This window comes from Hesperophylax consimilis, chromosome 14 (assembly GCF_061612785.1).
Source record: "Hesperophylax consimilis isolate HC1 chromosome 14, BYU_Hcon_1.0, whole genome shotgun sequence".
In the NCBI taxonomy this organism is placed as follows: Eukaryota; Metazoa; Arthropoda; class Insecta; order Trichoptera; family Limnephilidae; genus Hesperophylax; species Hesperophylax consimilis.
The window spans coordinates 21231202-21258696 of record NC_142849.1 but is presented as its reverse complement, the minus strand read 5'-3'; the positions used below and the strand labels follow the sequence as shown (position 1 = coordinate 21258696).

Here is a 27495-nt window from a genome sequence, read left to right as displayed (position 1 = left end):
ATATCCACTTTTGTGCTTATATGATGATGAATAATATATTAAAAAAAAAAAATTTAATCTTCACTTTGAATTACATATCCGTATTAAATAAGTAAATTTACTTTTTAATGCTATTTCATTCACCAATGTGCCGTAAAGTAGAAAAAATTGGCAGAGGTCTTTTGTGTCGAGTAGGTACTTTTATATTTACTAGAATCAAATCGATTAATAATTGAATTTATTCAAAAATATTTTGAAATTGGTGAGTTCATATAAAATTAATACAGTATTGCGTCAAATACTTAACATTGCGGTAACACGTGAAATTTCAGAAAAATCGGAGGTTACTTTTTCCAAGACTGCATTATTCCGAATAAAAATTATTTACGTAAGATATAAGACAAGATCGATGATATTTTTTCGATTTTATAATAGTCTAAAACATTTTTATTTTCAAATTTGCAGATTTTTTTTTCGAAAAACAAACGTTCTCGCGTTTCGAATAACCGGACAATATATAAAAATCTCCTACTACCATTACAGTAAGTGGAAAATGTTATTTGTGTCGTGTTGGAGGTCTTTGTTAAACGAGGAATGGTACGATACCTGGGTGGAAACTAAACACGATACCTACTTAACCACTATCTGGTCATATAAGACTTTTTTCTAAGATAGTTTGAAATTTGTTGGACTCCTCTCCGGGGATGAATGTATAAAAATTTCGGCTCAGAATTAAAGAGTTCTCTCCCATTCAAAATAGGACGTTATATCAGCCTAAAACATCAGTCATCTAAAGAAGGAAGGAATATCAGCATACTATAATATTCATAGCGTAGAATTCGGGGAAGATAAAGGTTGGGGAATGAATCAAACGGGTGCTGGTAAAGGGCCATGTCGAAATAATAGACAGAAAGGGATAATGAACGTGGGCCAAGACATAGGTCATAGCCGATTAGGTGCTCACACTTTGAAAGTACAATGTTAAGACAAGTTAAACATGTCATTTATTACATTTATTTATTATCTAACATTGACATTTTTTCGGATTCACTGCCAAAATTCAAACGTGGCATCATGTCAATAATTTAAAGTATTAAATGCGCATACATAGAGACACACACACATATATACAAACACTCACACATACATTACACACGTCACACACACACACCTATAAACTGCACAAGTCACATTGTAATTAAGGAATAAACATACCACTTAGCAGACATTACAAGGAAACATATCATAGGTACACAACATGAAGTATCTTATTCCTGTATATTGTTTCATCTCTGTAAATCATGTACTGTGTGTTTCTATAATATAAAATCAAATTTAAAAAAATGTCAAACTATTGTCTTATTTTTATTTCATGCCATCCAATTATTTTATTGGTTTACTCCGTAACAATATATATTATGTTCCCAATGTATCCATCAGATCTTTCTTCCAACACTTACTTGACCCTTCCTTATTTTTTCTATCTCTTTCTTGTCTAACGTGTTTCTCTGTAACATTCACTAGAGTCAGGATGTGGCTAATGGCCTTCGCCAACACGGTGGTGGCGACCGCAGCCTACCAGCACCAAGCACCACTCCTGAGCTCCTGAGTCAGCCCTGGGCCCAAGCTCACTCAAGACCACGCCCTACATAGTTATCCTTAATTGCTAATTTATTTTTCTTTATCTAGTTTTGGATTTTCACATATCTATTGTACAAAAATATGTATATCTATATGGGATGTGTGGTATTACACTCACCTCCCCACATCCTGGAATAATAATAATAATTATTATTATTATTACTTTCAACACAAGTCTCTTTATTTTATCTTGATGTGAGCACAGCACAAGAGTCCCAACTGCTCATCTCTGTCTAAAGCCAGTGAGACTATGGCATCCCCAATAGGGGTATCTCATGTTGCTGAAGATTGTGGGGAGGGGAAGGATTAGGGAAAGAAACGTAAGGACCTAAGCCTGGCTGTTAAGATCTGGTTTAGAAAAGGCTCAAGCCAATTTTGGCAACTTTAATATTTTTTTTCCAAAAAAATTTCTTCTGAAAGCTTATCACTTTGTGATGTCATTATTTATTATAATAATACTCGTACACAAATAACTTTGTTTACACCACATTCTTGATGAACGTTTCATGAATAATGTTCATGAAACGTTTTCATAGGCCTTTACATAGGACTTTACTACTCGCAGTATTTAATTAAAGCATCTGAAACATTTCTAGGCAAGATTTTCAAACCAAAAACACATGATTTTGCATTACTACGTATGGCATCGCCTAAATAGTGGTCTTTCACCAGGACGATACTGGAAGTCTCTACCATTCTGCAACGTACCGCGATTTTGCTGTTTATTATGCAACGTGCCGCGAGTTTGCTGTTTATTATGCAACGTGCCGCGAGTTTGTTATGTATTCTGCAACGTGCCGCGAGTTTGTTGTGTATTCTTTAACGTGCCGAAAGTTTGTTGTGTAGTATGTTATACGAATTTACATAATATAAAATAATTGAATAAAGCTTACTTGGGCACGCGCCGGGATTTCAACACGCGAACTCCGGATAGGGTAGTCGAGCGCCTTACCAATAGACAATTTATGAAAGGCATATATCAGCTCCACACAAGAGGATCTGAGGCAAAAAATCCTCAGGGCCTATGTCATCTCTGGGGAGGGTGGATGGTTTTTTTGGGGATAGGAAAGAGATAAAGTTATGAGAAAGAAGAGTGTATGAGGGGTAGGTAGAAATCTGGAAGTAAATGTGTCCAGGAGTGACAGACGTATGAATCCATCCCTCATACTGCGGTGCAAAGTGATGGGACGAGAAAGAGTCTTGCTGGAGAGGTCAAAGGGTCTCCCTCAACCAGACTCTCCTGATCCGATTCGTCACACAGTAGGTGGGCAGACACATTCGCCGCAGAGGCCTACACAAACCTCGCCTAGACATACCTTGCTCCATGAGCCCGGGCACCCCTGCTAAGTCACCAAACGTAGCGAACCACTTGGGGTGATCAATAGATTAATAGCAGATGCAATTGCAGAGGTGTTGGTTATTCAATAAAAGGTTTCTGGCGCGGCAGTACCCCAAATTTCAGTATTAAATCAAATTTAAAAATAGTTTCAGCTTCACAAATTCCTCAATAATTTTAATATTCTTTATTTTTGGATCTGCGCTAATTAAATACTTAAGTGTTATGTTTATATTAATATTAAAAAAAAATTGACAAAATACAGTCCAATATAATTTTTTTTATTTTAATAATTGTTGGCATATTAAAAAACCTAGAAAAAAATATTTCCGTAAGTATTTTTTTAAATATATCAACTAAGCCATTATATCGAGGGGTGAATGTATTTAAGAAAATATTTTAAAGGTGAAATATAAACTATGTATCTTAAACCCGGTCAACAGAACTTTCACTTTTTCATTCCATGTTAATATCCCTTCATTTCACACTACCCCGGCATTGTGTTACATAAACCTAGGCTTAAATAAGGCCTTAGGGATGGTATTAACTTTCAAGATTTCTAATGTGGGATTAAACTGTTTGTTAGAACGGAAAATACTTGCTTCTCATTCCAGTTCCATCCCCCAACCCCCCAGATAGGGCCCACAATACAGCCCACTTCTTAGCTGCCTTCAACCTGGAGTACTGAAGTTTATAATAATTATCTTTCGAAGGGAGGCAAATTCTATTTTAGTCAAAGTTTCACTAAATTTAAATTCATACGATTAGGAAAGAGGGAATTTATTAGAATTCTAAATTATTGTACCGTGGGCGATAATTATTTGGATTTTGACGCGTTTTCATGAATTTGTAGCAAAGCTGGCTAATTAGTTTGAATTATTTTATTGTTTCATAGATTTTTATTATTAAAATACTTAGTACAGTAAGAAATTCATAGTCCTCCTCACAAAGGATTTCTGTTCCGGAGTGGACTGTAGTTGTTGTATTGGTGATACATGGTCCTCATCTTCATGTTTATTCCTTTCTTCACCTTCATGTTTGTGGATGTTTCATAATTTCCTCTTGTTCATTTATTTTTTTATTTTGTTTATTGATTTCTGCATCTTCATATTTCTGGACTATGTGCGTTGACTTCTTCGTCTTCATATTTTTTTGATTATAGGTTGTGTTGATGTTACTTTATAAATGTTCTCATCTTCCTTGTCAAAATATGTATTTAATTTTCGGATGTTAATTGGATTTAAGGTTCCTGTTTATGTAGTGTGGGTGTATTTTTTTCAGAATCAGTGAAACAATAACATATTTATTTGAGGAATATTGTTAGGCTAAATACTTCTACAAAGAATATAGACATCAGGTGTCAACATTGTTAACTTAATGTCCGCTAGTCTCATGTGCACGGCGGTTGTGTTTAGTAGGTAAGTTCTGTTGTTTTTGAGATAACTACTGACTACTCGTAATTCTGTTGAAAAGTTCAATTGTTTTGGGGTGTTAGTTGTTTTGGCCTACTTGCGCCAAATAAATATAATTAATTCAATTTTCTTCATTGGTATATATCTTTTCTCTTCGCGTTATTTATTTCAGTTTAAAAATGTGATTTTTTTATTAGTGCCATTTTTGATCGGAATTTAGGATACGTTGATATTTTTATTTGGTTCAAATTATAACCCCGTAATTCTATATTATACTTCTTAAAATAAAAATATTTAAAATATAATAACAAAATATCGAAAAAGTCAAATGGTTAGCTTATTTAGGAATAATTACAACGTTAGCTATCCCGAGTTAAGAAATCCGTCCATCTTCGTTAACGGTTTTATATCGACAGAGCTGTACATCTTTGAAATTATCATATTTCCGCGTCAGGTTTTGAACCCTCAACCCTTGAGTTCCGATAGACAACGAGCGATACGCTAACCTATCTTACTCTACTTCGATGGCCTCACACGATGTCTTCTCGCCAGCATCTGAACATGTTTTCTGAGCTTTTTCCATGGTGATTTATTGAACGGTTTCCCTCTGAAATTCTCAATTGAATTCTATTCGGAAGTCATTACATTGGCATCTGTGCAGTGTGCAAGCCCCCTTATCCGGGATTTATCTACAAAGAGTAATAGGGATTCCATTTTGATGGTTTCTTGAATAAGTATTAGCACTAAAAAAGCATTAATATATTATCGTTGTTCGTCATGTTATACGTAATTTTATTAGAATATCGTCAATTCACTCTTAAAACTTTCTCGGTTAAATAGTCAGACATTTTAATAATGGAATTGCAATAAAAAGTAATTATTAAATCATTTAAACATCAACAATAAGGTTTTTGTCGTTGGTGAAAAAATATCAGGCCGGATACGTGGTTCGGTTATGTTAGGTTAGGTTTAATATTATTTGCTAATCTACTTGCTATAATTCTACTTGCTGACCACAAGTAGCTACTCAAATGATTATATTTGCCGGTAGAAAACATTTAGGAATTATTTTAGGACTGAAGACAAAAGCGAAATAACATGTCGCGGTTTTGAGGCACCTGTCGGGATTTGGTCTTGTCTCAGTATTGGAATTATTTTCACTAAAACATAATGAAAATATTCTGTGTTACCAAAACATCAATATTAGGCTGACTAATTAAATTAAAGTAATTTTATATAATACAAAATATTTTCCTTATGTTTTAGTGATCATCATTCCAGACCAGACCAGACCAGACCAAATCACAACAGGTGCCTCAAAACCGCGACATGTTATTTCGCTTTTGTCTTCAGTCCTAAAATAATTCCGTCAATGTTTCATTGATTCACGTTAAGTATCTTGTCACTAAATCATTAAAATTAAATTAAATAAATTAAACCAAAAAAAAATTAATTTGATCTCTCTTTGTCTTTTTGAAGCAGTCTACGACGAGCAGAATCTCAATGCAATAATAAATTCGTATTAAAATACGTGTCTTAACTAACCCCCGCCCCTTCCCATGACTGCCACTCCTCCTGGCCCCATGGCCCGACGCAGAGCCTATCCGCTTAAGGCGCTAATCCTCGACATAAATTCACCCTGCTCCTTTGAGAAAAAGAAACAAATGTATCAGACTTCTCGCCCGCCGGATTTTGAGGTCGGAAACCTTTGGGTGATCAGAAATTAAAGGACCTCTGATTTTTGGTACCATGGAAAATACTTATATTATTGTGATCAAACAGTATATTCATTTATATTGCGTATTAAATAATATTTTCTCAGCATTTATCAAAATTAATTGAATCTGTTCAAAGAGCCTACACTTATACAATGTCCTATACAACAGGGAAAAACAAAACTCGTAATACGTGCAATATTAAAATACTTCAATCTTAAAAATATTACCTATTCTATACTCTTATAATATTTCTTTCTTACACAAAGTAATAAACAATATAAAAATGATTTTGAACTAATACCAAAAATAAAAATTTTGGATTTTGGCAGCCTCCGTGATCGAGGGGTAGGGCACTCAACTAGCTAAAAAAAAATTATTTAATTAAATTGTGTTATTTCACAAATGACTGTGTCTCAGTATCTCCCTGGTGTAAGACCACCATTCAGAATTAAAACGTTACTTCCCAACCCCTCCTTAACCCCAAACTTCCTCTTCCCCATCTCCTTCCCCGCCCAATCGTCTTCAGCCTCATCATACATATGGTCAACATACCCCAGTGGGGGATGCTATCATGGCATAGTCTCAATAGCTTGGTCAGACGGTTGAAGAACCAGACTTCAAACAAAATAATTTAGAACTTTTAGATTAAAAACGTTCTACAGTAATATGGCGTACCTACGTATATAAATATGTGCTAATTTATTTATTTGTGTTTCAAGTAATAAACTAGTTAGTTTGGCAATTATTTGTGACTTAATGGTAATTATTTAAAAAAATAACCTTGCCTTACACGTAAATACAATTAAATATTTTAAAAAAAATTTAAAAGATACCATTTTGATTAGCTTACATTTAAATTACAAATGACCGATTTTACTAAAATTTATCGTATTGAAATTTAAAATTCCGACACAAAAAACGCGTGTTTTATTTTTTAATTTATATTTCGTTATATTTAAATAGTAGGTTGAGAAAGATTATAATTTTAATAATTACCATTATCTCACAAAAAATTGTCAAAGTTGATTTTAAAAATCTTGAAAAATATATTTTTTTAATTATTTAGTTTGGTCAAGTGTTTTGGCCTCTAATCCAATTAATCTTCTAATCCTTTTCAGATGTTAGTATTATTTTTATTTCTTCTCTGCTTTCCAGTATAATATATTTATGTATCTTTGTATCCAGTACTCAACGCATGATGAGAAAATTTTGTAAATGAATTGACGTCCTTCCTTCTATTTTGCTTTTATCAATATGTACGATTTGATATCTCTGTAAAATGTTCCTAATGAACAATAAATATTAATTATTTTCTAATATACCTTTTTGAAAATTCCTCAACAAAAGCTTACACCTGAATTATTGCTAACACCAACTCGTTAAGCGGCAATATAATTTATAATTAATTATGAGTGTTGTATAATAACGCCCCAGTGTACAATTTAACATAAATCTCTTTATTTATTTTTACACAACCGTTTGAATTTCACTTGTTTGTAAATATGTTTGTACGTTCCGTTTCCGTTTCAAGATGGTGGCCATTATAATGCTGCAGTAAAAATTCTTTTTTTAAATATGAATTCGTTGTCTTTTATAATTTGGACTTTTTATTTCACATTTTTTCATGAAGATTGTTTGAAAAAAAAATTATTATGATTGAGATATTTACGTTTCTTTGGATGAATTGCGTTATTCCTCATTTTAAAATAAAAATTAAAAAACTAAATAAATTATTGATAAATAAGTTAAAATTAAAATTAATTGACTACTTACAAGCCTTACACATTAAGAGGAAATGTTAGTTGAGATTTATTAAATGAAAATTAAAATTAACGCGAGGTCTACTGTTGACAGAACAACAATTAAAAAAAATAAGAATTTAAAATACCTAACAACATAAAAGCATGAAAATAATAAAAAAATTAGAAGTTATCTATTTTTTTTTTCATTGATTTGACAAAGATCTAGAAAGAAAAAGTTATTTTTACAGGTTATTAATAGTTTTATTTACAGGTTTTCTAAGGAAAACTTATAACAGGAATTTCGAAAACACATTTTGAATTAAAAAAAAATAAACAATAAAGCCCGACTAAATAAAATGAAAGCAAGATACACGTTGTGACATTCTATTAAAATCACAAACAAACCGCGAGAGATTCTGCGATGAATAATGTTTTTTTTTTATAAATTCCTTAATTAAATAATCCGCTGTTATATAATCCCTGCAGGAATGCGGCGTTGTTATAGACACGTTCCAGAAAATTCCAGAATCAATGGCGAGAAAGAATCACAGCCGTTATTATAACGGAGGTCTTAAATTACTCGTCCCGTTTCTCTTATTGGGTACACAAAGGACTCGCGAATTCACAGACTTTAATTCGTTGGGAATTAATTTTTGATTTGAAGTCGCGAATTTGCACTCGTAGTAATAATAATTTATTCAACTTTGAAATGAATTATTTAATGGTTTGTAATATTTCATGTTTTATTTTTAGATTGTTAAGCTGGTTTAGTTAAGAGTAATGGCTGTGCGGTCCAATTCATACAAATCTTAATTTTGGATTTGAAGCCAAAATACATGACCCATATTATTTAATCAAAAGGTGTACTAAATATTCAGTACATATGAATTTGAGTTAGGTTGTTTATTTGTGTTTATTAGAAAACACGATTTCATGGTTTTAGAACTAACATGAGCAATAATTTGTCAGCTAATGACAGCCTCGTGGTATAGAGGTCCCTAGTTCAAATCCCCGACGTGCGCGACTTCATTTAAGTTGATTTATTTGTGTTATTTCGCAAAACACTAATTTAAAATAAAGTGTAGTTTATTTTTGGCACGTTCAATACCGAATGATACTCTCAGTATCGCCCTGATGAGATGGACTTAGCCGTGTGACCAGATATGAATAGCCAGGTCTTCTAACCTTCTTTTCCTTTCCCCTCCTCGCTGTCTTCACCCTCACAATATTACTAATCTGAGATGTTGATATCTCAGATTATCAGTTGAGACTCTTGTGCGGTTTTCCACATTACAAGTATTTGCAAGGTCATTTTACTCTACCTAACGCAAGCATGATAAAATTTAAAATAAAAAAATAAAAAATTATCGAAAAGTCGGGTCTTCAGGGACGAAATGTTTTCAAGACAAATATAAATCTTTAAAAATTGGGTGTGGGCCACAGCGTGTTTTGTTTTCCAACGGCCACGGGAAAATAAAAACATTGTAGCCCTGCCACAATGTTTCATGTTTGCACAAACATTACGATCAATGTTTTTTTGTAATATAGTTGCAGAATACGCGGCTTAAGGAAAGTATTTTGAGAGGCATAAATTCAAACTATACAGGGTGTATCGGCACTAACCCGACAAACTTTAACCAGCTATTCCTTAGCACATTTGGAGTAAAAAATGTTATGGGCACTTTGCTGTCCGGTAGCATTTTTTTTTCAATTAAAAACAAAATTTTTTAAAATTTCCGCACTACATCACTGTCATTGGCATTGCGTTTCGTGTTAAACAGCTGTTATAAGCAAGTGTGTCAAAAAAGCGTCTTCGCTCTTTCGCACACACTAAATAATAATAGTTAAAAATGAGACGAATGGTGCCGTGCTATTTCGTTGTGACTGTAAACGTGCGCCAATATAGGTACACACGTGCATTATTCAACGGAATTCGAATAAAATATTTGCCAGATGGGTTTTCAAACTTTATCAAAGGATAAAACAGTGGTGACATGTGGTGAAAATATGAATAATAAATTTTTTATTAAAAAAAAACGTTACCGGACAGCAAAGTGCACATAAGATTTTTTACTCCAAATATGATAAGGAATAGCTGGTTAAAGTTTGTCGGGTACGTGCCGATACACCCTGTATACTGCCAACTAACATTGTAACACAACAAATTAGTTGGCAAACATTAAGACACAGATATGTTTCCCTTTAATTAGTTGGCAGACAAAGATACAGACACAGACATGTTTCCCTTTAATTAGTTGGCAGACATTAAGACACAGACACAGACATGTTTTCCTTCAATTAGTTGGCATACATTAAGACACAGGCACAGACATGTTTCCCATTAATTAGTTGGCACTAGAGGTGGGTGAGTTCTGCATTTTTCCGGAGGCATCCGAGGACTGCTTCCTTTTAAAAGAACTCGAGTTCTTGGAGTGGGTCCCGGTTCCGAGTTCTTGGGTGCGGACTGGGTACTGGGCGACTACCGGGACGCACGGGTCCGGCCAAGGACTCGGCACTCGGACTCGGATAGAACCCGCGAAAGAACTCGGACCCGTAGCAGGACAAGGACCCGCACAAGAACTCGGACCCACACGAGAACACGGAGTCAATCCCGTCACCCATCGCACCCGAGTCGCGAGTTGTGCAGTTTACATTTTGGCGAAGTTCAACGAAATCCATTCGTGTCTTGTCGTGTTCCAGCTGATTGGGCTACGGCTAATGCGAGGCCGTAACGGATGTAGTATTAGGTTCCAAGTTCCAGATGATAATTTTAGCACACGCGTAAGCAGTAATAAATCAAATGTAGTAACATAAATTTCGGTTGTCGTTGAGAATTTGTCGTTTTCATAATCTCTGTCCATCGATATAGATAAAGGTACTTGGTCGAAAACTGGTACTTGGTAAATTATCACGTGAAACACACGAGAAAACGCATGCTAAAAACCGGCACACAGCAAAACACACGAGACAAACGCGTGCACAGCAGACCTCCCACCGCGCCGTGGAGCACGTGTAGTCGATATGATTTTGTGACAAAATGAATATTATATTCCTCTCAGCGTTTCCCAAACTTGTTTCCGCAGTCCTTTTGGTTTTATTTTTTTCACAGATCCACAAAATTTTATTTCACTCAATATTGACGTATTGTTTAAATAAAATCTAATTCAGTACCTACACATTTTAGAACCTACCTATTTACATTAAAAAAACTAACCTTAATTAATATTTTTTAAAGGAATGTAAGACAGTATAAATATGGAGAAAAAGTGCACGGCGTAATGCACAAGATTAAGAAGTTACCGCTTCATCGATATAATAAGTATAGATTAGCCCTCCCATACCTAATTTCAATCCAAAAGTAATACCACCTAACGCGTCATTTCATAATACTACTAGGTACCTACCTACCGATCGAGTTCCGTCGCATCTGTTGCGTAACGTGGTTTTTTTCTTAGGAAGAATTTAAACATTTTGATCTTTTGTTACTTTTCTTTGTACGCTGCCTCGGATCTATCTGTTAGGTACATCTATTTTTGAAGTATTCATATAACTGATCAATTTGTTAATAATAAAGTTTGCGATAGCCCGTACCTAAAATACTACGGACTGCCTCATGTTTGTGTTTGAAAAAAAAAGATTTTCACAAAACTAGCGATTCTGTTGCCGCGAACTTACTGGATGACAAATTTGCTCCACACAGACCAATAAAAGGTAAAAAACCAATGCTTATTGTGATCTTTGGACTGCGAGAAAATGCACTTTGTTTTTGATAAATGTTTACGTAAACCAATGTTTTTGGTTCGGGTGGCATTTTTAAGATCACAGGGCTTGTCTAGAGATACTTGGTCGAAGGACCGCTTAGATAGTTTGGACATGAAGAGCGGAGAAAGGTGTTTCAGGAGATTATTAGATTAGTGTGTGTGTAATATGGAAGATTGATTTGTGGTATAAGTCAAGGAAGACAGAGGCCATTTCACAACCACCTGAATCAAATTCCTAAGATTATCTTTATTTATTTATTTAGTACAGGATGCACATAATGTTGGATATTTGGCATAGCGCCGTTTTGTGAAAAAATCACCTTATGGGCGCTGTAATATGTCATAGGTATCACAAAATGAGAGTCGTAATTCATAACAGAAGACAATAATATTTTGTTATGAGATGAAGTTAAATGTAAAATAATAAATTAATTAGAGTTTTTATTTTATCCAGACTCCAGACCCACCATTTGGGAAACGCTATAACAAACAATCGGCTTGGCTGCAACTCCCGAATTATCTGATTTAGCCAACAATTTTTTTAAAAATATGTAAAAAGGGACGAACAATGGGCTTGATTTAAGGTAATAACTTTCGGATGGCTGAGCCTTCCAAGGTAGTTCCTTCAAAATCCAATGAACTTGTTTTATCTGTTTTCTGTAGTCGTTGTAGTTATTAACAGTGACAACAAAAAATACAATATTTACAATGAAATGTTATGGATATTATAAATAATAGGCAAGATGCTTTTTAGTGGCTTGTGTTTTTTAGAAGATAAATAAAAACATCCACTGGAGCGCTTTTCGTCAAATTTTTGCAAGTATTGCAATATCTTAGTAGCACCTCTAGGTACATCCTAGAGTACTTAGTGAGTCTAAAAATATTGGAAAAATGGTAAAATCTAGGTGAATTCATTGGCTATAAGCCGCAATAATCATTTCTTATTGTTTCGATACTAATATTTTGAGGAATGCTGTTAATTGTATCGAATGGCAGAATTGATTGCTGAAACAGAATTGATTGATAAAACTATCGACAATACTAGGGTAAGAATCAATTTTTTTTAAAGTGAAAACCCCAGTCACAGCCTAATTTTTATACACCTAATTAAATTAAATATTACTTAACTTATTTTTTTTTACATCACTCAAATAATTTATTGCTATTATTGATTTATTAGTACATGTCAGTCGATATTATTATTTAACTAATTAGCTCATCGGTTTAGAAAAGCAACTCATAACCCCAAATAACTCCAATAAGTAATAGATATTAAACAATAAACAAAACATCCACTTACTGTAAAGCAGGTAAACAGAAGATGTCTTCACCACCAGAACTTACCACTCACTGCAGGACTCGCGAGGCCGGTGGTGGAGGGAGGCATTCGGGTTCGAGACCCCGAGTCCGAGTTTTCTGGGAGTTGTTGATTAGCGGCATTCGGGTCCGAGTACAAGTCCTTATAGCCCAGTCAATGAAGGTTTTGTGTCGGAACTAATTCCCCGGAAGCTGAATTTCTCACAGATGTTAGAAGACCTTTAAACATGTATTTTTACAAAAGTCCCCGACTTTCCCCCTTGTGCTTCCTTCCCCACCCCCTCTTGAATATATTTTTCAAAGCCTTTCGGAATACGCTAATATCTCCTTAATGGTTTTATTAAATCAGACTATTTATTTTTTGTTTAGTTTTTAATTAGTTGTTCTATAAAATTGTATTCTTTCATTTTTGCGAGAAAAGCTATACAATCTCTACAATTTATTAGTAAAGAAAAAATATCAGTTTTTAAAATAGTATTTCAGAATATATTTGCACATAACTTTTTTCTGAGCCTGTTAACGAAAAAAAATAAATCAACAAAACTTGTAGACAATATTTTTAGCTATAAAATAATGTATATAATAATGGGTTTTAATTTATAATAAGGCACGTAGGCTGAATAAGGAGCACGGCGCGCGGCAGCGGCTCGAACGCGCAGCGGTTCGCGGCGCAGCGAGAAATTACAAAAACCTAAGGAAAGTAATGATTAATTCATGTGTTTGCTTTATTTTTATAACAAATTCATCTAAAGTTGAAGAGTTTTATTGTTATTTACCAGTTTTAGTTCGGAGGGGGGGGGGAATATAAATATTTTCCCCTACCCAATGAAGCGCTTTCATTATCCACCAACCGCCGTGCCCCGGTCTGGATAAACAGTCGTATTATGTTGTATGATTGTAACTTATTATTTAAATAAAGTTATGTGAAAGAAGCCAAAAATACCTAAGACAGCGTGGGATTACCCTTTCATCACATTAAAATATTGCAGACTTATGTTATGGCGAAGTTCTAAAAAATCTTTTGTGGAAATTCTCACTTGTTTTATTATGTGCACTTATCAACAATAAAATACCGAAACAACAAATCACTTAAAATAGTGCATAGATCTAAAATGGTTTACTTTCAAACAAGCTTCTTAAAATATTATAATGACAAAACGGTTTGTAAATTATATACTTATCAATATTATCTATGACAAAATTAGGCAAATATTCAAATAATTTTCTAGTCAAGGGAGTCTTCCATTTCTTCGTCATACTGGGGTGTGTTCAGACATGATAATCCGTTACAGTTGTCGCACATGGCAGAGTAGGTAAATCCAGATTTTCTGCAGCCACAGTAATTTCCACATCCAGACTTGCAGGAACAGGACACCAAAGAAAGAAGGTCATCAGGAGCAAATGGTTTCATAAATTTCTTCTTTCCACCATTTTCATTTACATTTTCATACCTCCATCCCCAGTTTATAGGGTTTAGTTTGTTTCCTAACCAAAACTGTACTTGCAAATAAACTCTCAACAAATTTTGATGACACTATTCTGAAGTCGTTGGTAGTTTTGCCAAGTCAAATTTAGATTTAAAAGCTGATTTTGTCGTTAGTCTGGTAAACTTATAGTATCGAGCTTCGTTTAAATTAGAGAAGCTACCAAGACCATACATGGCGAGAGCGAATTTTTCTCCATTTTGCAACAAGTTCTCTTCAGTTGCATCTTTTTTCCAGAAATGCCTCAGCTTCGCGTTTTGCTTCGGGATTGTTTTTCATCATGTCAATAGCTTTTAGCTTTCCTAACCCATATAAAGGTGAGGTCGTATCACAGCCCGTAATAGTGCGTAAATAGCATGTGATTTAGAATATATTTATGTATCATTAAAGGTTTCTTTATGATGTAGAAAGTTCTTGAAGGGGCCTTTCCACCAACATCTTTACAGAAAAAAATAGATTTTCCTTCAGGAGCAAGACTTAAAAATAATACCAAAAGATCACTATCCGTGCCAACAACAATCACTTTTGAGAAGATGTTGAGTTTTTCGATGCCGGTTAGTACAGTGTCAATATCGGCATCACCTGCGGCCGTGACTGTTTTCAAAACAGATTCACTAAATTCATGACACAGTATTTCAATCATTATTTTTGTTGTTATTAGATAAGAAAGCTTCCTTCTTAGTCAAACAACATGTAGTGAAGTTTAATCCAATATCGCACGATGAGTTGTTAGCCGACCTTCGTCTTTGCTCTTCATATTTTACAGTTGGTTCTTCAGGGTATCCATCGAAAACGACAATAGAATATTTGCCAAATATAATATGGACGAAACGTGAGTATGATTTAATGATGTCTCCGTAAGAAGTTTCAGTTTCCCAAACAACAGAGTGTAGGAGGTATCCCCCATCGATGACTATTGCAGCATTTTCCAAATTAACTTCGTCATGAATACTTTCGCTAAATACTTTCGCCATACATGATTTTGTTCCTTTACGAAGGAAGACTTCATCAAAAATAGACGGGGGTCTTGAAGCCAATTCATATCCTAAGTAGGTCTAAAGCTTGCTAGGACTATCACTAATGCACAGTATTCTGTTAAATAACTGCTGGGGGTTTACTGCAACTTGTCTCGTCCTAACACTTGCGGATTTGAATCTTGCTAGGTAGTCACCATGTCTTTCCTTTTCAGTCTTATATATCCAAAATTACATCCTTTCATTTTTTGAACAGCTGCCAGGCCCACCTCATAAGCATTATCACAATTGACACTATTATCTGAAACAAACCCTAAAGATAAAGACATCAACTCCCCTGAGAGCTTGGCGAACGGGCTGTGCTGTCTTAGCCATGATGTATATTTTCCTATATCTAGCTCACCCCTTTTCTTCCGTGATTCGCGCAGCTCAACATACTGTTCACTAAAATCAAATTCTATACCTATGAATTCTTCAATGCTCTCTTGCACTTTCACGCAGTAAGTGATTCCAAGTTTCCACTTTGAAAAAGCGCCGTCAGTGATTCCGCGCCCATGTGTCAAACCGCCAACTGACTTCATTGGTCGCATGAGACACTGCTCGATGATGATGTCCGTCCACGTACCGGACCAATATCTGTCGCTTCTTCTTATTATAAAGTACCCATTTTTAGTGAATAGTTTATATTATTCTTTGGTTATTCTTGATTCGAGTTGCAACATACCTTGAACGTACATATGTGCTGATTTTGCGTATGGTAAATGTCCTGCCGAGTTGAAAAATGGAAGCATATCAACAATAGTATTTAGGTGCATTTTCCGATTCCCGGACTTCTCTGCAAATATAAATCTAAGCATGAGGTCGATGCAATGTAGAAGGTAAAGCCACAACTTGGCAGTCCTACTCGATGATTCCTTAATCCTGTCTTCACTTGCTTCAGTATATGGAATCGTCTCTTTTAGATTGTCATCATTATTAAACTCCTCCATATCTTTTTTCCGCGTAACTAAATCTTGATACATATTTCTATTTGTCTTAATTTACCATCAATATCTTGCTATTCTTCTCTCATTACGTGGAAAAGAGACGCTGCTGTTTAAGTGTAGGCTCTGTTTGCCCGAGAATATTCATGACCCTGGAGCATGTAGGACTTGTGAGGACGCGTAAACTGATTCTCAAAAATTTCCCACATACTTTTATTTAAATAATAAGTTACAAACAATCATACAACATAATACGACTGTTTAGCCAGACCAGGGCACGGCGGTTGGTGGATAATGAAAGCGCTTCATTGGGTAGGGGAAAATATTTATATTCCCCCCCCCCCTCCGAACTAAAACTGGTAAATAACAATAAAACTCTTCAACGTTAGATGAATTTGTTATAAAAATAAAGCAAACACATGAATTAATCATTACTTTCCTTAGGTTTTTGTAATTTCTCGCTGCGCCGCGAACCGCTGCGCGTTCGAGCCGCTGCCGCGCGCCGTGCTCCTTATTCAGCCTACGTGCCTTATTATAAATTAAAACCCATTATTATATACATTATTTTATAGCTAAAAATATTGTCTACAAGTTTTGTTGATTTATTTTTTTTCGTTAACAAGCTCAGAAAAAAGTTATGTGCAAATATATTCTGAAATACTATTTTAAAAACTGATATTTTTCCTTTACTAATAAATTGTAGAGATTGTATAGCTTTTCTCGTAAAAATGAAAGAATACAATTTTATAGAACAACTAATTAAAAACTAAACAAAAAATAAATAGTCTGATTTAATAAAACCATTAAGGAGATATTAGCGTATTCCGAAAGGCTTTGAAAAATATATTCAAGAGGGGGTGGGGAAGGAAGCACAAGGGGGAAAGTCGGGGACTTTTGTAAAAATACATGTTTAAAGGTCTTCTAACATCTGTGAGAAATTCAGCTTCCGGGGAATTAGTTCCGACATTGGGTCTTTTTTTCCCTTCATTGACTGGGCTATTAGAGGCATTCTCGGGTCCGGGTTCTCTGGGAGTCGTTGATTGGAGGCATTCGGGTCCGAGTCCCAGACCGAGTTCTCTGGGAGTGGTTGATTACGAAAAGGAGTGGGAGTAGGACCCGCTTCCCGCAAAGGACTCGGGCTCAAGGACTCAATCCGGCTGAACCTACACATCGCTAGTTGGCACACATTAAGACACAGGCACGTACATGTTTCCTTTTAATTAGTTGGCACACATTAAGATACAGACACAGACATGTTTTCCTTTAATTAGTTGGCATACATTAAGACACAGACACAGACATGTTTTCCTTCAATTAGTTGGCATACATTAAGACACAGGCACAGACATGTTTCCCATTAATTAGTTGGCACACATTAAGACACAGGCACAGAAATGTTTCCCATTAATTAGTTGGCACACATAAAGACACAGGCACAGACATTTTTCCCATTAATTAGTTGGCACACATTAAAATACAGGCACAGACATGTTTCCCATTAATTAGTTGGCACACATTAAGACACAGGCACAGACATGTTTCCCTTTATTTAGTTGGCAGACATTAAGACACAGGCACAGACATTTTTCCCTTTAATTAACTGGCAGACATTCAGACACAGACACAGACATGTTTTCCCTCAATGAGTTGGCATAAATTAAGATACAGACACAGACATTTTTTCCTTTAAAATAGGTACTTATTACGGTATTGGTACTGATGCTGAAATAACAATTTTATTTACAAGTTTCGAGGGTTGATTCAAATAATTTATTTCATTTATGTAATTATCGTAATAATTTACTGAAGAATGTTTATATTCCTTCCATATAAAAATCTTGCTCGTCTTTGAATATAACGTTATAATTGTTTTCCCACATTTGAGTAGAATTTAGTAACATCACACGTACAATGTCATACAGGTAAATCATTTTAAAAAGACTCTCGCTCGAGTGATGATTAAAAATTATTAATAATGTGCGTTTTTTTAAGGAATATGAAGAATGAAACAAACATAAAAAACTTGGGGAATATTTTTGAATTGAATTGCAAGTCTAAATATAAACGGATTTAATAAATGTCGCTACATAATCTTTTAGCATTTCCTGAGCGTCAAACGAATCGTCTTTGATGATGTGCCTGTATGAGACTCATTGAAACATGTTACGTTTTTACAACACTCAATCGATACTTTAAGATAGACGATCAGTTTCTACAGTAATTAAATAAACGCGTATTATTTTACTAATCATTTCATTGTTTTTCACTGCGTTGCAGTTAAAAACTTTTTTTAATATTTCTATATTGATTTTTAGATCTAAATTACACCTTGATTATTATATAATAAATTATAAAAGTTTTGGATTTATACTTTAATGTGTTATTTTTTTTAAAACGTAATAATTAACTTTTTATGATAATTTGATTTATTTTATAGCAGCCATTTTTATTTTTATAATTGCACAGGTCATCCAAGTGAGGAGGACTAAGAAATACAATTTATTATACATATATTCACTATAATATTTTGTATGTACAATTTTCAACTAATTAATCACCTTTCATAATAACATTTTTGTCTATATGAACTTATTTGTCTATACTTGAATTCGTTCATTTTAAATATGCTGACGAAGAAGCAATTGGCAAATTGAAACATGTAGATTATTATTGATTAAAAGTGGTATAAAAATGGAATTTTACTTGTATATAAACATCTATTTGAATTTTGATCTTTGTTTTCTGGTAGACAGAATCGCTGTTGATAACAATGCATTCTATCAACTTTTCTTATTTTTCTTTCTTGGTGGCAATCGCACGTACATACGCGAACATGTATGTATTTCTCGGAAATTGGATGACGTTAAGTAATATACAAAATAAATCTAATAAGATGAAATCAGTCAAACCAAAACAGAATATTGAAGTTTTTAAAGGTCACAAGAAAAATAAAATTTGAATGTGTATTTTAGTAAAAAAATTATGTTCTTACTTTTCGATTTTTCATAAATTTTATTTCACGATACCTATAATAATTATTTTTCGGTTAACGAAAAGCTATTGGAGTTATAACTGATTTCACATTCTGGATATCTTGCCTTCACCACACAGTCTTTCCGTACTATTCAGTAGCGGTTTTCTTTTATGTGCGTTGTTGCAAATAAATTCCATAAACAAATTAAGGAAATAAGGTAAACTTGTCTTATAATTTTACCACAACGCGCCATTTAAATTCTGTGTTAAAAATCCGCCGGCCGAATGGTACTCGTGCATACCGCACAAGATCACTTCCGTAATGAATTCCAAATCACATAGGTACGTTATGAATATCAGCACCTATGGGATCTTCCGTCTAATTTTATTAGGTTCATACAAAACCTACTAGTGGCGCCAGAGCGGTAGTCCTGTAAACCTTGGAAAGCTGCTAGTTGCCTGAGAGCGCTGCACCTATGATTTGTTAAGACAAAATTCGTGCAGAATAAATTATTTTTTAGATTTTTTCTGTATTTTTATTGTTTTTAAAATTAGTTAATATTTATTACAGAAAATGTTTTACGTTATTTATATTTAAAAAAAAGTTACTTAAATTGTAATTTTCGTACTTAAAACTATTTTTTGGAACCTAAAAGATTCTATTATTTAGCCACAAACTTTTAATGAATCACTTAATTGTATATTATCGCTAGGATTCTAATGTGTGGTACAGTGATACTCATACTGATACTCAGTTTGATTTTGAGAAAAAAGAATATATGGAAAATACCAAAATTCTCTTTTTAATCTCCAATTGAATTCTAATGAGACGCATCATGAACCACCACTGCTTACGAGTAAAGTGGTATGATTGCCAAGCACAAAAGATTTCTACGTGAATCCGACAACAGAAGATTATTAAAGGTACTGTTTAGTTGAAGCCTTTGTCCAAATCGCTGGCAGAGCAGTTGGCACATAAAGATGACGTTGTTTATTTGTTGTTTTCAACTCGAGAATAGTTTCTCCTCGTATGAGAGTTGATCCCTTATCCCTGATCCTCCTATTCGGTAGGCACACAGATTAGTCGAGTTATCTTCGCATAACACACGATTTAATCCTAAAACGCTTAAATTCTAACGTTTATAACTCGCTTAAATAACTGCGCTTGATATTGTTGTACTGAAACAAATGTCACTTGTTTGTAATAGGATAGCAACGAGTTGTTTAGTTAGCGTGTTTATAATTTCCAAATAATGAATTATCGTTGAAAGCGAAGGATAGAGATATAGTGTTCAGATCTGGCTCGGAGCCTAAAGGTCACGGTATCAAAACCCAGCAAACGCAAATAAAAAATAATGATTTATTGAGATTTTTTACAATGCCTACACTTTACCCCAAAGTATAAATCCAATGACGTTGTTTCATAAAGATGTAATTATTATTGATACACGGCTAATGAGATGATCTAGGTATATTCATTGAACTTATTAGTCCAACAGAGTATTCAAAATTAATGACACATCAATAATTTTATAACATAAACATAATACAACCAATTACGTGTCTTATTTAGTCAATGTATACAACCAAAAACTCTTACATTACAGTAAAAGGAATAAAACACGACTTATTAAATGACAATTATTTTTATGGTACCTACTTATTGATATACATTTGTAGAAAAGTTATGTAATGGCAAAAATAAGACCACTTAAAATAATGAAATGACTTTAACTGTACCTTATCATCAAATTCCAGATGAGGATAAGCAGATTCATACTTCTCTACATCTCACAAGACGCCAATATTGGGATACACCATTTACAATGTTCACCCTTGAAGTTTTTGACCTTTGTGTGGCATCATATAAAACAATCTATTTTTGTCAATTTTTCTACGTATTTTATAATATTATTTAGAGTCTTCTATTACGCCCCCGATTCAAAACTGAATAGAGTCTTTGTACGATGGGTTTGTGTTATTAAACAGTTTGAGTTGGTCTCAGAAGGACGACGAAAGGTTATTTTTATACTTTCTTTCTGATTATAACAACATAAGTTGGTTGGCATTACTAACCAAAAATTTTCACATCCCAAATTTCCGTCTTAAGCAGATAAACAATTTCATTGCCCTGTAGATATATGGCCAAGGAGAAATTTCTCATGGAAATTAGAGACATCAGTTTTCTTTCATTTACATAACATTTCAAAGGGGTAGCTTTTCAGTAACTGCATCTTAGCAAAGCTTCGATAAATCGAAGGAATGGGTTTAAAAACTTCAATATTTTTTTACGAAAATCCAAATTAATTTTTCATTTTAAACGATTAATTACTACTTCTTCAATAATCTCAAATTCGCTTTTTAATTTTAATGAAAAGAAAATAAATCACGTTATGTACAACAATATTTAACCAATGGTTGCTTCTTATGTTTATTGTTTAACTATCAATTTGGGTATGTGGTGACGGTGAGTGTGGGGAAGGATAGTTTTTGGGAAATGGGATAGTAGGGAAATTCCTGGTCATTCTGTTCTAGTCACCAAACACGGCTATGCCGAAGTAAATTCAAAACCAAACCGCATTGAGCACCCCTAATTACGGGGGCAATCCAAATCCCCAAAAAACATCAACATTAGTATGGACGACGGGACTAAGCTTAATAGTTCTTGGTACCCGGTACTTGATGTCTCCACCAAAACTACATAAATTTAACTAATTAATAGTACCGCTGTAACATTTACCGCCAAACAACGCACGTTGAAATAATCAGACACCGTGCGGAAAAGTAAAGTTCGCTAAATTAAGGCAAAGGCTTGCAGCGTAGTACACTGTGGGACTTTTCTACGCAGCATCTGAATGTTCGTTTTTAAACGACCCGCTTCGCGGAGCGACGCTAAATTGAGTGAATTTGTTAAATTATAACACATTTTTTAAAGTGTTTTACGAACTAGTGTAACAAAATATTAAATTCTGGAAAACAGTCCGATTTTTTGTTTACATAGCTAGCTATTTGAGCGCAATTGTAAGAACTACTATTAGTTCGTAGGCAGATTTTAATTTAGAGGACTGAATAGTGGTATTATGTAACGTACAATGCGATTTGCCTGTCATGTTCATTTATTGTCAAAGCACAGAAAGAGAGACCGTCATGCTGTCTCCCGCGCTCCACTAAACTTGGTTTATTCCCCTTTCCCTGATTGGCTGGTCTATCAATTTCAATATCTTTGATAATATATTTTTTTAATGTCAAAAATATGCATGTATTATCATTATTGTAGGTATTTTATTTTATATTCGGATTCATCCTTATTTTTATAATATTCACTGTGGATATTATAACTATGTCTACATTGTTTGGTGTAATTCTGTATACTTATAATTTTCTCGTAGCTATCAATTGCATTCAATAAATAAATTAAATAGCTCATTCAACAACGCAAGATAAAAATATATAAGCTGCTTACACGTGTAGCTGTTCGTCACATCAGCGAATGATTAAGTTATTTTATATATAATCAATATCAAAACCGTTAGTTTTATGACTGTACATAGTTCAAATTGAAATTATAGCCGAATTCATCAAACTGTCGTATAAATAATATCTCCTACCCCCCATTAAATTGCGATGTTGATAATGAGAATCCTAAAATTCATAGCGGAGAGTTATAATACATCAATGGCGAGTAGGTATTTCCGATTTTTTTCCAAAGTGACAATTAACCTAAATAAAATCATGATACAACCAAACAAACTAATTTCGGTTGTCTGTGATGAAGTGCATCGATTATTCCTGCGTAAAAATATTCACGTTTAATTAAAGGATCATTTTCAAAATTGGAATCAGTTATTTTAACAATAATTCAGACAAGCGATAAAAAGGGTAAAAACATTATTTTATTTTAAATGATTAATTAATAATTCTAAGAAGTTTTTGTCTTTGTTTATTTTTTGACAGATTTCTTTATTTTTCACGTTTCACATTTCTTTATGTTTCAACGGTGTTCGTACAAAAGATAAATTTCTGATCCTCACCTCTTTTATTTGTAAAACTAACAAAAAATATAATTACGTTGTAAAGAAAAGTAATGATATTTGTTTTTGTAAGATCCGGATCCGGATCCGAAGACAAATCTTAAAATCTTTATATTTTCCCATGATTTTAACGAGTCTGCGCTAATAAAATGGACCAACATAGAATTCGATTCATATTTACACAGTTGAAAAAACTCTAAACAAGCCCAAATCTTCACATTTTATTTATATTTTCCAATATTTACATTTTGATAATTTTATCAACAAACTTTGCAAAATATTGATTTGCCACGATTTGACAGGTCGCAACAATCACAACGGTCATGCGGAATAAAAATTTCCTATCAAACACATGTTGACAGGATTGACCGGATACTGAAGTACACACAACACACTTACAAAAATAAAAGTGTGAATTGTAATGTTATCCAGTAATTTTAATCTAGTTTCATCTTTAAACTGTGTACTGTGACAGTTTAGCAGAATTGAATGAACAACAACAAAACCTTTTTTCTAAATACCACTGTTTGGTTATTGTCGTAAATTCGTAAACTCGTAACCATTGTGTGATTTTTTTCTGTGTCTTATTTCAAAATATAAATATTGACAAAAATAGCAAAAAGCCAACGGAACGCGGTGTTCCCAAGCGGTCACCCATCCAAGTACTGACCGCGCCTAATGTTGCTTATCTTCGGTGATCGGAACCGGTGCCTTCAACATGGTATGGTCGTTGGCGAGACGCAAGCTGTATCTGGATGTATTTACTATGTTTCAAACTAATGGTTATCTATTAATAAAATATGGATAGATGAAAATACCAAGCTTTATATCTAAATATAGAAGTTAACCGTAAGATTAAAATTTACACGTCATTCAACTGCGATTTGAGAAAAAATTATGAAATTCGTGAATTTTATCGTAATTATTTTTATATTAAATGATAAAATAGTGAGGTAGCCATAATGTAAAGAATATATTTTTATATTCAAATATGTGTTTATTTTTTCAGTGTTTGGACAAAAAACGTAAAACGAGTCATTTGTAAAACTTCTTCATGTTTGCATTCAAAATTAAAATTTATTTGACATTATTGATAGACAGGGTTTTCTAATAAGAGGTGTTATTTTGAATAGCCCGCTATTTCGGTAGATGTTACTTTTGAAGCTGTCATTTTTTGAAATTTGACAAGTAGAAACTACGCCATTAATAAAAATGGAACGATAGACGCTTCAACAACGCATTGAAATTATTAAAATTCACTTGAGTGAATCAAATGCAAATCATCTTGAGTGATGAGGCCCATTTCTACCTCGGTGGCTTTGTCAACAAGCATAATTGTCGCATCTGGGGCTCGGAAAACCCAAGAGTTATTGTTGAAAAGCCTCTCTTTCCTCAAAGTGTGACTGTTTGGTGCGGTTTATGGTCCGGCGGAGTCATTGGATCTTACTTTTTCTAAAATGACGCTGGAGTAACAGTTAGGGTGAATGGATTACGCTATTTAGAGATGATTAATGATTTTTTATGGCCGGAATTGAATGGTATTGATCTGGACAACATTTACTTTCAACAAAACGACACTACGTGCCACACAAGCAACGAAACCATTGATCTTTTACGATTGAATATCAAAATAACACCTCTTATTGAAAAACCCTGTATATACATAATTACATACAGATTCTTCGACTTCTACTGACAGGCCCTTTAAGAAATATAACGGTCAATATGTCAGAGGCCTAAAGACTTAGTAAAACATTTCATAAAATAGCAAAGCGCCAACGGCGCTCGGTATTCATAAGCGGTCACCTAACCTTATTCGTACCATACGTAGTAAGTACACTGTCGACTTATGCATTATGGCACATTATATTTCGTAGAAATATGCGGGATATTTATGAAATATGGCTGATTTGTATTTATTATTGATAATGAGTCTGCGTATGAATGCGTCTGCAGCATTCATAATAAATTACACCGAAAAATTCAACCCTTGAAAAACCAAGTTTTTTTTACTAGAGTACATCTGTTTTAAAATCTCTTATTATTTGTTTTGGTATGGCTAGGGATTAAACCTTTCTTCACAGGGACCGAAGTCAAGCGTGTCACCGATCTTGTCGATGCATTGTCACCGACAGCAAGTTTATTAAGTTTTAGCTTGATCGCAACTTGTCAAGCAACTAGCCTATAATGATATAATAACAGAACTTGAATAGGACTTTCATAGAAACCAAAAATGAACGTTGAAATTTGATGAATTTTTCAAATTCTCCGAAACAACCCATCCTTATAAATATAATATGATTTGAACTAAATACAAAATAAATTTGCGTACTTATTACCTAACTAAAATCTACCAAAATTCAGTGACTGACATACACGCAACGTGTATATTAAATTCCATCCAAGATAAAGTTCTAGCCACAAGTAATGTATGAAATGCACTGTCACACCCACAAGCAATATAAGTACTGTATTTGCAGAGGTGCGATTAGTTCCATGAAGTTTACTCACTTTGTACATTTTTTTTTCATAACTCATTCGAGTCGAGGTTTATTTCAAGATCAATTTCGCGTAAAACATTTAAATACCTAACATTTGTCGAGATATCCCTTTCAGCCCGTTCAGTAAAAGAATGCAATCATTTATAGAAGCAGTCGTTCCGCGTCACTCTTCCTTCACTTTGTACAAGTCAGAGTCCTGTCACCCCGATTAGGTTCCTGGGAATGCTTATCGGAATGCCAAATAAGTAGTCATTACAAGTTGATATTTGTCATTCAATGAATAAAGCTTACGATTCGTTGTAATGTCTGGAATGTATTGTATTCAATTTATTAGGATTTACAATTGCTATAATCTTATAAACCTCACGGTATGTATTTAATAATTGATGAAGACAATCAAACTAAAAAAAATGGCATTCTAAAATGAGGAAAATTATTACAGATAGGAAATTCTAGTAATGAAATATTACGAAACGTTAGTTACATAACGACACTATACCTTAATCAGCGCATAAGTTAGTGTTATCTCCGGATTTTCTCGCAACTCTTAAAATAAAACTCCGGGTCAACAAAACTTTTGGACTTTATTGTATATATATCATAGACTAATACATCAATGATATATATAGATAGAATGAGCTCTGGGGACTTCTTTAAAAGGCCGTTGAAATTATTCTGGACCCCGACCTTAAGATTACCATACTATTTATGATATACTCACTACAATATCGACAACTAAAGCCATCTATAGTTAGCCCCATTAACTATTATCTAGTTCCATCTATGAGTAAAATCTCAAAATAATTGTTACTTTATCAAAAAATCAAATGCAACACATTAATTATGTTTTTCTTATTTTGTTAAGCTTCTTTGCTAAAAAAAACATGGTATACAAAATTTTTCACCATGCATTAAAATCCGCGTATATCTCAACCTGGATAAATGCACGTTTTATTACTTAACTTTCTAACGAATTTTCAAACCCTTTCACAAGGGTAACGTTGCATGCAGTCGTGCAAAATCTGAAAAAAAAAACTCTCAACATCATGAGGCTCACATCTCCATACCTTACCGGGATAAAAGTGTCAGGGAGAAGGGAAGAAGAAAATCGAACCGAGAATTGTGAGAACAATAAGGAGAACAGATAACGGGAATGAGAGAATAAATACGAAGGAAAGATAGGAAATATATACAGAGTGATCCACAAAATTAGATAATTCTTTAAAAACTAATTGACGTACTACATAATAGATTTTTTAATGTAATTTTTCAATTCCTTCCGATAATTATGGCAAGAGGTCGACAACGTAGTTGCGAGGGCAGTGTTCAATTTGTTGGGCCCTTATTGGAATCACGACTGTAACCAAAATATATTGTAGTCCCCACCAAAGCCACAAGGAGAAAAAGTTTATATGTATTTATTTTGGAATTCTGGTCATTTTATTTGTAAATAGGTTAAAAACGGGATTGCAGTTGTTACGATTAAATTAACAGAATTGGAGCCCGAATAAATATTTGGACGTTGACTGACAGGATTCCTTCACTTCATCAAACAAAAAGGAGGTACCTTTTCAATACGTAAATATTCCGACGTGATGTCAAATTAACAAAACATCCGAATCACGTTCAATTATTATGACGTT

The 27495-nt window shown here is 33.8% G+C and overlaps 1 protein-coding gene and 1 pseudogene across 7 annotated transcripts in view; both read right to left on the bottom strand.

Annotated features, from left to right (window-relative positions):
* Nucleotides 1-27495, bottom strand: part of LOC149418044 (lachesin-like) — a 214266-nt gene that overhangs the window by 37536 nt on the left and 149235 nt on the right. The window lies entirely within an intron of this gene.
* On the bottom strand, nucleotides 23973-24086 carry LOC149418045 (5S ribosomal RNA; annotated as a pseudogene).